The sequence below is a fragment of the Macrotis lagotis genome, chromosome 6 (assembly GCF_037893015.1).
Source record: "Macrotis lagotis isolate mMagLag1 chromosome 6, bilby.v1.9.chrom.fasta, whole genome shotgun sequence".
Taxonomy (NCBI): Eukaryota; Metazoa; Chordata; class Mammalia; order Peramelemorphia; family Peramelidae; genus Macrotis; species Macrotis lagotis.
Genome location: NC_133663.1, coordinates 207,347,505 through 207,358,797, shown reverse-complemented (window position 1 = coordinate 207,358,797; position 11,293 = coordinate 207,347,505). Strand labels below are relative to the sequence as shown.

The window sequence follows — 11,293 nt, the reverse complement described above, 5'->3', positions numbered from 1 at the left end:
ACAAGACCTAGCATCTTCCATTCTAAAAGATGTAGGTCTTGGAACATTATAATTCAAAGAGTAGAAGAGCTGGGGTTGTATCCAAGAATAATTTAATCAGCAAAAAAAAATTGATCACTTTACTCAACTGAAATTGTTTCAGGAATTTTTAATCAACAAAACAAATTCATTTGAAAATTTGCTATAAAAAATCCAGAAGAAATCTAAGGAAAACATTAAAGCACTCTTTAAGGTCATTAATTATTAATTATAAAGCATGCATTATGATCAAATAGTTTACCTATTATACATAGTAAATGTTATCAGTATTCTTAGAAATTGTCATCATTACTATGGTAGTTGGAAAGAAAAGTTGGGTTGAGTTGAATATGATTCATTGTTTTTTTTAGTTTTTGCAAGGCAATGGGGTTAAGCGGCTTGCCCAAGGCCACACAGCTAGGTAATTATTAAATGTCTGAGGCCGGATTTGAACTCAAGTACTCCTGACTCCAGGGTCGGTGCTCTATCCACTGAGCCACCTAGCTGTCCCTGAATATAATTCTAAAAATCAAATTCTAAAAACCAAATCAAATTTTGGTAGGAAAAGATAATGGTAAATAGGAGAAATTATACTATAAAAATGACGTATGAAAGGAAGAACCATTAAAGAGGAAGTAAATAAGGGTGCAGAATTATTGTCATTAGAACCCTATTCTCATCTGAAAAGAAGAAATCTTCTGAACATGAACATCTGTGGGGACAGGGTGGAAGAAGGAGTTTTAGAGTCCCTTTAAGAGGGGAGAGAATAGGATGATACTTTTGGAGGACTATGTGGTGGGGGTGCAGGGGACTCTTGAAGGGGTGGGGAAGTAGGGATTGAGAGGATGGGGGCAAGATAAGGCCAGAGGAATAAAGTAAAAAGGTTGAGAAAGAAAATAGGGAGAAAAATAAAATGGAAGAAAATTCATAAATAAAAATTATAACTTTGAATGTGAAAAGGATATTTTAGCTCCTTTCTTTTCAGTGACAAAAAAAATTGGAAATTTCACTGATCCCAAAAAATTAAGGAATGAATAAGGTTGTAGTATCTGATAGTGATGGAACACTCCTACCCCATAAGAAATAATTTATTCATTGTTCTTAAATAAAATGAAAAAGATTTTAATGAAATGAAAGAATAAAGTCAGCAGAACAAAACTGTACACAGGAGCAGCAATATCATTTTAAGAATTATTTTGCATAATTGTCATTTTGACTATGAAAAATTACACAAATTAAAAATAAAGGACATAGAAACTGAGACATTATTCAAATAAAGAATTGACAAATACGAGTATACAAAGAGTAATTTTACAACTACTCAATATATAACATATATAAATGAATATGTATAATAGATAAATAATAGATATAATTATTTTGTAACCATCTCTAAAGTGGGGGAAAGGAAAGGAAAAAGTAAAAAAAAAGAGACAAATATATTATAACTTTGTTGTATATTTGGGGGGAAAAGTAAGTTGTACATGATAGATTTGCATGTTCAATCAATCACTGGGTTTTTTTGTTTTGTACTGTGTTATGAAAATACTTGTATTGTTCCCTGAACTGAAAACAAAATAAATTTAAAAGAAAAGAAATTGGATCTTCCTGACTCTAGGTCTTGCATTCACCCTGGAGATATCTCAAAAATTTTGTTCTTCTAACAATACTACAGAGATTGACTCTTCCCTTTCCTTATCCTGGATAGCATGGTCTCCCTTCCCCCACCATTCCTTTGATCTCTACCCCCATTCCTTTACTAGAACAGACTAAGGCAACATGCAGCAATGATTTCCTTGGTCTCTTCCCAAGACAGCCGGAGTGCCACACAGGTAAAGGAGAAAGAACCCAATCATATTTATTTACTAGGGAATAGAGAAGAAAAAAGTTTGTCCTCAATGGAAAATTCTGAACCAAAAGAAAAAGTCTCTTCTACCCCAAAGATTAACATCAAATGGCTACCTTGTCAAAAAGAATTCATAGAAGAACTTAAATATTTTAAAAATCAAATAAAAGAGATTGAAGCAAAAATTTTAAAAAATAAGAACAATAAAAAAGAAAATTATGAAAAGAAAATAGATCAACTGGAAAAGAAGTTCCATTATCTTAAGGTAGAAAATGATTCTTTGAAAATTAGAATTGGGCAAGGGGAATATAGTGAAGTTATGACATCAAGAAATATTAAGACAAAATATAAAGAATGAAAAAATAGAAGCGAAGGTGAAATAACCTCACAAGAAAAATGACAGATTTGGGAAACATATGAAGAAGAAAAAACATATTAATTATCAGACTACCTGATAGGCATGATTTAAAAAAAGAATCTTGTTATAATCATACAAGAAATAATTAAGTAAAATTGTCTTAAAGTGTTAAAATAAAAGAGAAAAGTAGAAATAGAAAAAAATCATCAGGCGCCATCTGAAAATTATACTAAGAGGAAAACTAACAGGAATATCACATTCCAATTCCAAAACCCCCAGGTTAAGGGCAAAATATTAAGAGCAACAAGAAAAAAAATGAAAATATGGCGGAACTACAATTAGAATTACAAAAGACCTAGCAGTAGCTACTTCAAAAGACCACAAGTCTTGCAACACAGCATATTGAAGAGCAACAGAACTGGGGTTGTGGAAAATATCATACACAGCAAAGTTAAGCATAATTCTGAACAAAAAAGTTAACATTCAACAACTTGCCAGACTTTCAGTATTTTGTGCAAAGAGACCTAAACTTAGTAGAAGATTTAACACACAAGAACCAAGAGCAATATAAAGTAAACATCAAAAACTAATTACAAGAAACTCAATATGGACAAATGGCTATGTTCTATAAGAGGAAATGTAAGCCATATGTACAAGATTGTTATTAGTAACTGGATAATTAGAAGGAAAGATGGAAGTAGAGATGAGTAGGATGTGATTCTTAAAAGTAAAATTATCATGGGGCAGCTAGGTGGCTCAGTGGATAGAGTACTGACCCTGGATTCAGGAGGAACTGAGTTCAAATGTTTCATCAGACACCTAGCTGTGTAACCTTGAGCAAGTTGCTTAACCCCATTGTCATGCAAAAAAACAGAAAATAAAGACAAATAAAAAAAGATCTAGGAAAAATTTTTTAAAAAGAGTTAGTTATATATTTTGTACAGATGAGGTGTGAGAAGAATTGATGCATAATAATTAGATAGGAAGGAGAACTGGTAGTTCTGGAAACCTCTTTTCATCAGGAGTAGGTTAAAGAAGGAATAATACATACACAGTTATAGATATAGATCAGAAAAAATAAGAGAAGAGGATGGGGAGGGTAATGAGTTAAAGGATAACAGAATAGGATAAGAAGGTATATAGCAGAGTTTATATATTAATGGAGATGTATAGAAGGGTATTGATATCAATGGGGAGGAGGGTATGGGAAAGTGTGTAAGGGAGGAATTCTTTGAAGAGAATTTGATTAAAAAATAAAAAGGTAAGGTAATGAGTTGTAAAATAGAGAAGTGAGGAAAGTTTGCTGCTTCCAGGAAATGTTATAAAAATGAGAGATAAATATATATCTATGAATATGTATGTTTCTATGAGTCTATGTATCTATATGCATGTATACGGGTGTGTGTATATTTTATATATATAATGCCTCTATATGCATGTATAAGTAAATATGAGTATATTTATGTGTATACATATATATATGTATATATGGCTATGTATATATATATATGTTTAATACTAACTATCCTGAGGGAAGATGGGGGGGGGGGGATAAAAATAAAGTAAACAGGGCACAGCAGAGAACAGAAGAATACCCTCAAGGAAAGAAAGAAAAGATGGATAATTTTGAATGTAATGTGTAATATTTATTATGTAGGCTTTCTCAAAATAAAAATTTATCACTTTATATTCTGCATCCTCTCTTATGTTTTACTGCATACATGAAAAGGGTTTTTTAAATTTTATAACAGAAAAAAAGAAAAATGATAACAATAAGTTCCCTAAGTCTAATCCCAATTCATGTAGCTAATAAAATATTTTATTCACTTATAATTTTATCAAATAAGAACACCTATTTATTTGAGTTATAGATACCATCATCTAATCATTGGTACAAATCATGCATGAGCAAACCCTTAATCTATTGGAGAGCAAGGAAGTACTTTTAGTCATTGGATAAAAACAGATATTTCTACACAGAAAATATGTTGGGATTGGTTGAAAAGATTAGACATCTCTCAAACCTTTGTATTAGAAGTATAATGAGTGTTGAGTTGGAAATTGTTATACTTGACCAGAGCATGATACTTGGCACTTCAAAAGATTGAAAGATACAGACTTTCCAGGAGGTTTTGAAAATATTGAAAAGAAAATATTGATGTAAGCATTTTCATTAGACGCTAGAAGATACAATGAAGACAACTCATCACACCAAGGAAAAGTTGCTTGAGGCCTAAATAAAGGTAACAACCTCAGAGCCCAGTATAAATACATCTAAGAGGATTCATGAAAAATTCACAAAGGGAGAAAATGGACCTAACTACCAAATTGCTGAAGGTTGATCCTTTGACTTTGACAAATAAGGGTTGGTACCCTTTGATTAATGGTTAATAATCATTTTTTGAAAGGGTAATCAGTGCTAACTGGCTGATAATCAATGGAGAACACACTGAAAGGGGTCTTGAGGGCTAGAGAATTAGGAAAACACCACCTCCCAATCTTTCAAGGATACTCCTAGGACACTGATTAGAGTAGCTGTCAGTCTAATTCTGGGCACTCAATTTGTAAGTATTAGTGCAAGTTGGTAAGTGAGCCCATAGTGGGTAAATACTGTTATTACCTAATGCATGTAAAAATCAATGCTTTTTGACATTTATAAGATAAAACAAAAAATGAGAGTGTACAGAGCTCAGTCCTGGAGTCAGTAGGATTTTAGTTCAAATGTGGCTTCATACACATTATAGATCACTGGTCTTGGAATCAGGAAGGCAGGAATTCAAACCCGGCCTTAGATATTTAGCTCTTACTAGGTTTGTGACCTTGGGCAATTCACTAAATCCTGATTGCCTCATATCCAGGGTCATCTCCAGTCATCCTAATTCATATCTGACTACTGAACCCAGATGACCCTGGAGTAGAAAGTAAGGTTGGTGATGTACTATGGTCCTCCCTCACTCAAACCCAATTCATGTGCCTGTCACGATTTCACCTCCCTGATGTCATGATTTTATTCAAGAACAAAGGATAAACATAATCAGCTTGGTGACTTTGGACAAATGACTTAAACCTCTTTGCCTCAGTTTCTCTTCTATAAAATAAGCTGTAGAAGAAAATGGCAAATCACTCCAGTATCCTTGCCACAAAAACCCTAAATTGAGTTTCAAAAAGATAACTATGACTGAAATAGCTCAACAACAAAGGGCCAAAGATTTCTCACCAATGAAAGTCTCAGATTTCTACATTATAAGGCATCTGAATATAACAGGCACTGCACTCTAAGTATGTATGTATGTATGAATGTATGTGTGTTAATTTGTATGTATAAAAGTATGTATATATATATGCATATATATATATGTATCTAAAAAGCAGGAAACTACAAGTTACTGAATGAACCATCTATATTTAGTTAGGTATAGAAGTTAGATACAGAAGAAAATATATTGACACTGCCATATAGTTTCATATAGGTATTTAACCACTGCAAATCAATTGCACAAAGAAAACAAAAGGCCCAAAAAGGAGTTTGGTCTCTAAATATCCACATTAGCAAGTGGAAAGAGAAGACAAAGTCAATGTAGTTTAGAGAAAGAACTGTGTCGTGAAATCTTAAATAAGAAGATGGAACATTAAGTTTTATCATCTTGTAAAGAAGACAAAAAGCTCTCAAGTCAAGTCATCCTAACATCATTTAAGGATTAAAATAGGGCATTAATCAGAAGAAAAAAATTAAACATGTGTAAAAATTTATCTAAGAATCTTCCTTTAACCATCATTGGCTACTTTATTTAACAACACATGGATTTTAACTCACAGGTCCATATATATTAATGGAGAAAATAAAAATGACACAAAAGAGGAAAGACAGAAAAAATTGCAGACTTTTTAGACCAAGTCTACATTTATGGCATAGCTAAAACAATTGTGAGAGTGTTGAAAGAGAATTAATTTCTAAAGTGCAGAAAAATATGAGACATTATTAAAACCCAAAAGAAATGTGTAAAAGAATGAAAACTGCTGTTCTCTGTGCTTCCATCTGGAGAGAGAGAGAGAGAGAGAGAGAGAGAGAGAGAGAGAGAGAGAGAGAGAGAGAGAGGACAAAATTTACATAAGACTTATATATGCAAGCATCCAAAGTATCATCAGATAAAATTTAATAGGAAAAAAAGTAAGTTCTCACAATTAATAATCTACAACAGACCACAATCTGACCACAATTGACTGAAAGATGTAGAGAATAAAAGATCCCACTAGGCATATTATTTGAAAGGGAAAAATAGTATTTGATTTAGAAGAGTGAAATACTTCTTTAAAGACTCTTTTTCTTTCCAGAATTCTCTGATTCGTGTATCAAAATAATTTGTAATTTTTTTTAAAAAATGTCACAGGAACAGAGATAACCATAACTCTTTAATCATAAATAGCAGAAGTATAGATAAAAGATGCATATGTTCATCAAAGATGTTCACCACAATCAATATCAAGAATAGAGACTAAGTTGGAGAGAAATAATCTATGAAAGGTCAGACCCTCCAGATGGTTTTATTTGTTAATGACTTCTGGTTATATCAAGCCAGTAACATTGCATAGCCTTGTGAAAAAAAAATTATATGTTGCCAAAATAAGTTAGCTTAACTGTACTCCCAGGAAAAACAAATGGATGAAAAAGAACTATTGAGCAAGTTATTATATGAAGTTGAAGGGATAAGATATGGGACTTGTTTATTAAAGGAGATAGAGTTAGATAACAAAATATATAGGTACATCAATATATGAGATAGTTGATGTATCTATATAAGAAGATGGATATACATGCTATATATGTATATATAAAAATGCATGCATATATACATGACAGAAAGTACTATTAATTGAGCACAAAATTAAATAGGAGGAAGCATCTCCAGCACATCACAAAGGTAATTTAATGGTTTCTAACTTCCAGAAATAATTTCATTTTTGAAAAATGTGTATTTATATACTTTATTTCTTAATTTCCTAAATTTTCTCACTCTGAGAACCATCCATTTAAAAAAGAATAAAAAATAAAGAGAAAAGAAGAAAGAGAAGGGGAAGGAAAAAAAAAGCAGTTCAATAAGACTAAATTACCATCAACCAAATCTAAGAAAATAGCAGTTTTCCATCTGTGCAAAGAAGGTAAGAATTTATATTTTCTTTTTGTAAAGGTTAGCTAAGTAGGAAAGAGATAATTCATAATTCCTAGTTGCCAGGAATCCTTTTTTCTCTTTATTTAGAGTATCAATTTCCCTTTAGATTTAAATTCCTTCTAAAATTTGAGGATTAGTACCTTTATCGGTAGTCCACAGTACTCTCTACTAAAACTTCTCTGCTCCCGGAAGCAGATTTTCCCTGGATTACAATCTCCTACTGCCATCTCCTACTGGCCTAGTCTTTGTGATCCTAGCTAGATGCACTGCCTGCTACTAGGTTATTCTTTTTGATTACATGATCAATGGGATTGAACAAAAATAACTCTTATGTTCTCAAACTAGGATCCTTTGAACTGAAACTTGCCATTAGACTTGAAATGACTATTTTTAAAATTATTTATTTTCACATTGCTACAATAATCTTATTGTGAAAGAAGACATAAACTCCCATCACCACCCAAAGACAGAGAAACTTCAAAAGAAATTAAGTGAAAGGAAAAAAAACAGTGAACTTCAGTCTGTGTGAGGATACCTTCAGCTTTGTCTCTGGAATGGGTGGCATTCTTTATCATAAGGACATCAAAGAAGGTGCTTCAATATTTTTTCCTCACAGTTGCTATTGTTAACTGTATTTTCCTCCATTCTATTCCTCCCCACTCCCATTTACTTTATTCTTTCTCTCTCTCTTTTCACCGTGTCCCTCCTAAGAATTAAGTTATATCTGGGGTGGCTAAGTGGCGCAGTGGATAAAGCACCAGCCCTGGAGTCAGGAGTACCTGGGTTTAAATCCAATCTCAAACACTTAATAATTACCTAACTGTGTAGTCTCCACAATCATTCCTCTCTTCAGTCATGTTTACTCCACTCCCCTCCTGCAGTCCCCTTTCTCCATCCCTTTCCTCTCCTTTATACTCTATGGTAAAATTGATTTCTATACCCTATTGAGTGTGTACGTTATTTCCTCTCTGAGCCATCTCTGATGAGAATGAAGACTCACTCATTACCTCTTAGTTTCCCTTCTTCAAACCAATGCAAAAACTTTTGCTTGAATCTTTATGTGCATTATCTTAGTCCATTCTGCCTTTCCTTTCCCTTTCTCCCAGTACATTCCTTTTCCATCCATTGACTCCATTGTTATGTTATACCTTCATAATCATCTCCCTCATGTGCATTGTCTATATATATGCTCTTTCATACTCATTTTGGCAGCACCTATACTAAAACTGGAACAATGCAGAGAAGTGTAGCATATAGCCCCTGTACAAGAATGACATGCAAAATTGTGAAGTGAATTTGTTCTTATAACTGTTCTTATAAATGAGAAGATTCATATGAGTTATCAGTATCTTCTTCCCATGCAGGAATGCGCACAGTTCAATATCATTAAATCCCTCATAATTAGTCCTTTTTGTCCAACCCCTCCATGCTTCACCTGAGGCCTGTACTTGAAAATCAAACTTTCTGTTTGGCTCTGGTTGTTTCAACAGGAAAGTTTGGAAGTGTCCTGTTTTGCTGAAAGTCCATCTTTTCCCCTGAAAAAGAGTGTTCAATTTTGCTGGGCAGCTAAATCTTGTTTGTAATACAAGCCTTCTGGAATATCATATTTTAAGCCATATGAACTCTTAATGCAGATGCTGATAAATCCTGTATAACCCTAACTGTAGTACCATGGTAATTGCATTGTTTCTTTCTGGCTGCTTATAATATTTTCTCTTTGACTTGGTCATTCTGGAATTTGGCTATAATATTCCTGGGAGTTTTTTGAGATGGATCTCTTTCAGGAGGTGATCAGTGGATTCACTTAGTTTCTATTTTATGCTCTGCTTTATGATTTCACGGCAATTTTACTATATTATTTCTGGAAAATGGCTCTTTTCCTGGTCATGACTTTCAGGTAGCCCAATAATTTTTAAATTATCTCTTCTGGATCTGTTTTTCAGGTCAAATGTTTTGCAATTTACAAATGTTTACAATTTCACATTTTCTTTTGATTTTTTATTCTTTTGCTTTTGTTCTATTGTTTCTTGATTTCTCACAGTCATTAGCTTCCCTTAGTTCCATTCTATATTTTAAGGAGCTATTTTCCCCAGAGATTTTTTATCTCCTTTTCCAACTGGTCAATTCTGTTTTTAAAACATTGTTCTCCTCATTTACCTTTTGAGCTGCTTTTTCCATTTGACCTAAACTGGATTCTAGCATGTTATTTTCCTCAGTGTTTCCTTGTATCTCCTTCACCACTTTGTTGATTTAGTTTTCAAAATTTTTCTGCATCACTTTCATTTCTCTTCCCAATTTTTGCTTTATCTCCCTTACTTGCTTTGCAAAGTCTTTTCTGAGCTCAACCATAGCCTAAGATCATTTCCTATTTTCTTGAAGGCTTCAGATCTAGAAGTTTTTAACCTTGTGGTCTTCTGAATATATTTTGATCCTCCTCCATGGGAGCAAAATAATTTTTGATGGTCGGGTTTTTCTTTTTCTATTATTTGCTAATTTCCTTAGCCTATGACTTATTTGCCATAATTCCAAAGCTTTTGGGGGGTTTTGAAACACCCCCTCCAGGGACCTTAATTCCTTGAAAGTCTTATGCAAGGCTCTGACTGTTCTTCTGGCCTATGTTATAGTCTGTGGATGCCCACAAGCATTACTGTCTGTCCTGGATCCATGAGGAGGGCCCTGGTTCTCTATGGTAGTAAGAAGCTACAGACTGGGCCCTGGTTCAGAGTATAGACAAAGCAGCAGAGTGCTGGCCCATGGATAGTAGCGAGACCTCTGATGTCTCTCCCTACTCTCTTTCTGTCTGTGAGCTGAGCACCCTGGAAGCAGCTGCTGAGTGACTCTGTTAATTCCTGCAGATGCCCTGAAGCAAGTGCTAGCCTGGGCTTCATTCTTATTCTGGTGTGGCAGAGTTATCCCATTGACCCTCCAAACCACCCCCCCCAGGGTGATCCCAAGACCAAGAGGACTGAAAACCACTCCTGCCACAGAACCAGGAACTCCCAGGGACCCAATTGCCACATAGGCTGTTCCTGGAAGGCTGGAGCTAGTTTGCTTCTGTTCCATTGCAACTATGTCCTGGGATGAGCTTTATTTTTTTCCAACCCTTGGTCACAGTGGAGCAGACCTTTCCTGTGAATCCACCAAGCCATCTCGGGCTGCAAGTCTTTCTGTGGATTCTGCCCATCTAGATTTTAGATACAGTCTTAATTTTATGGCTTTTGGAGAATTTTAGGGGGAAGAGCTAGGAATTCCTGCCTCCATGCCACCATCTTGGTTATGCTCCCATTATCAGAACTTATATTTTCATATCATTTTGCTGAGACCATGCATGATCAATTATAATTACATTGTTATGTTTCTATTTCTTTTTTTATCGCATTTACATTGTTAAAGTCATTGCACAAACTGTTTTCCTGTTTCTACTTACATCAGTTTATGATAGTGTTCTCATACTTTTCTGTACTCCATCTGTATTTCCTAAGTACTACAATTATGAATTCATAAATCAAATTTTGTTTAGCTGTTCAATGAATTTATATATATATATATATATATATATATATATATATATATATATATACTCATTTCCAACTCTTTGCTACCACAAAAGGGCTGTTTAAAATATCTTAGAGAATATCAGACCTTGCTTTTTATCTTTGAATTCCTTAGGTTATGAGCTTAGCAGTGAATCAAAGAATGGGAGCATAATGACTTTATTGGTACAATTCAAAGCTCTTTTCTAGAGTGGTTTAACCAATTCATAGCTCAATCAACAGTATATTAGTATACCTGATTTCCTACAATCCCTCCAAAACTGACTAGTTTACTTTTTCCTCCATCTTTGATGTTTGCTGGATGTGAGGTAAAACCTCAGTATTGTTTTGATTAACATTTGTAGTTTGA

The 11,293-nt window shown here is 33.9% G+C and overlaps 1 non-coding gene across 1 annotated transcript; it reads left to right on the top strand.

Annotated features, from left to right (window-relative positions):
• The first annotated feature begins 8,586 nt into the window (after window positions 1-8,586).
• On the top strand, window positions 8,587-8,695 carry LOC141492383 (U6 spliceosomal RNA). Its single transcript, XR_012469868.1, has one exon. It is a non-coding gene; the product is annotated as a U6 spliceosomal RNA (small nuclear RNA).
• The last annotated feature ends 2,598 nt before the right edge of the window (window positions 8,696-11,293 follow it).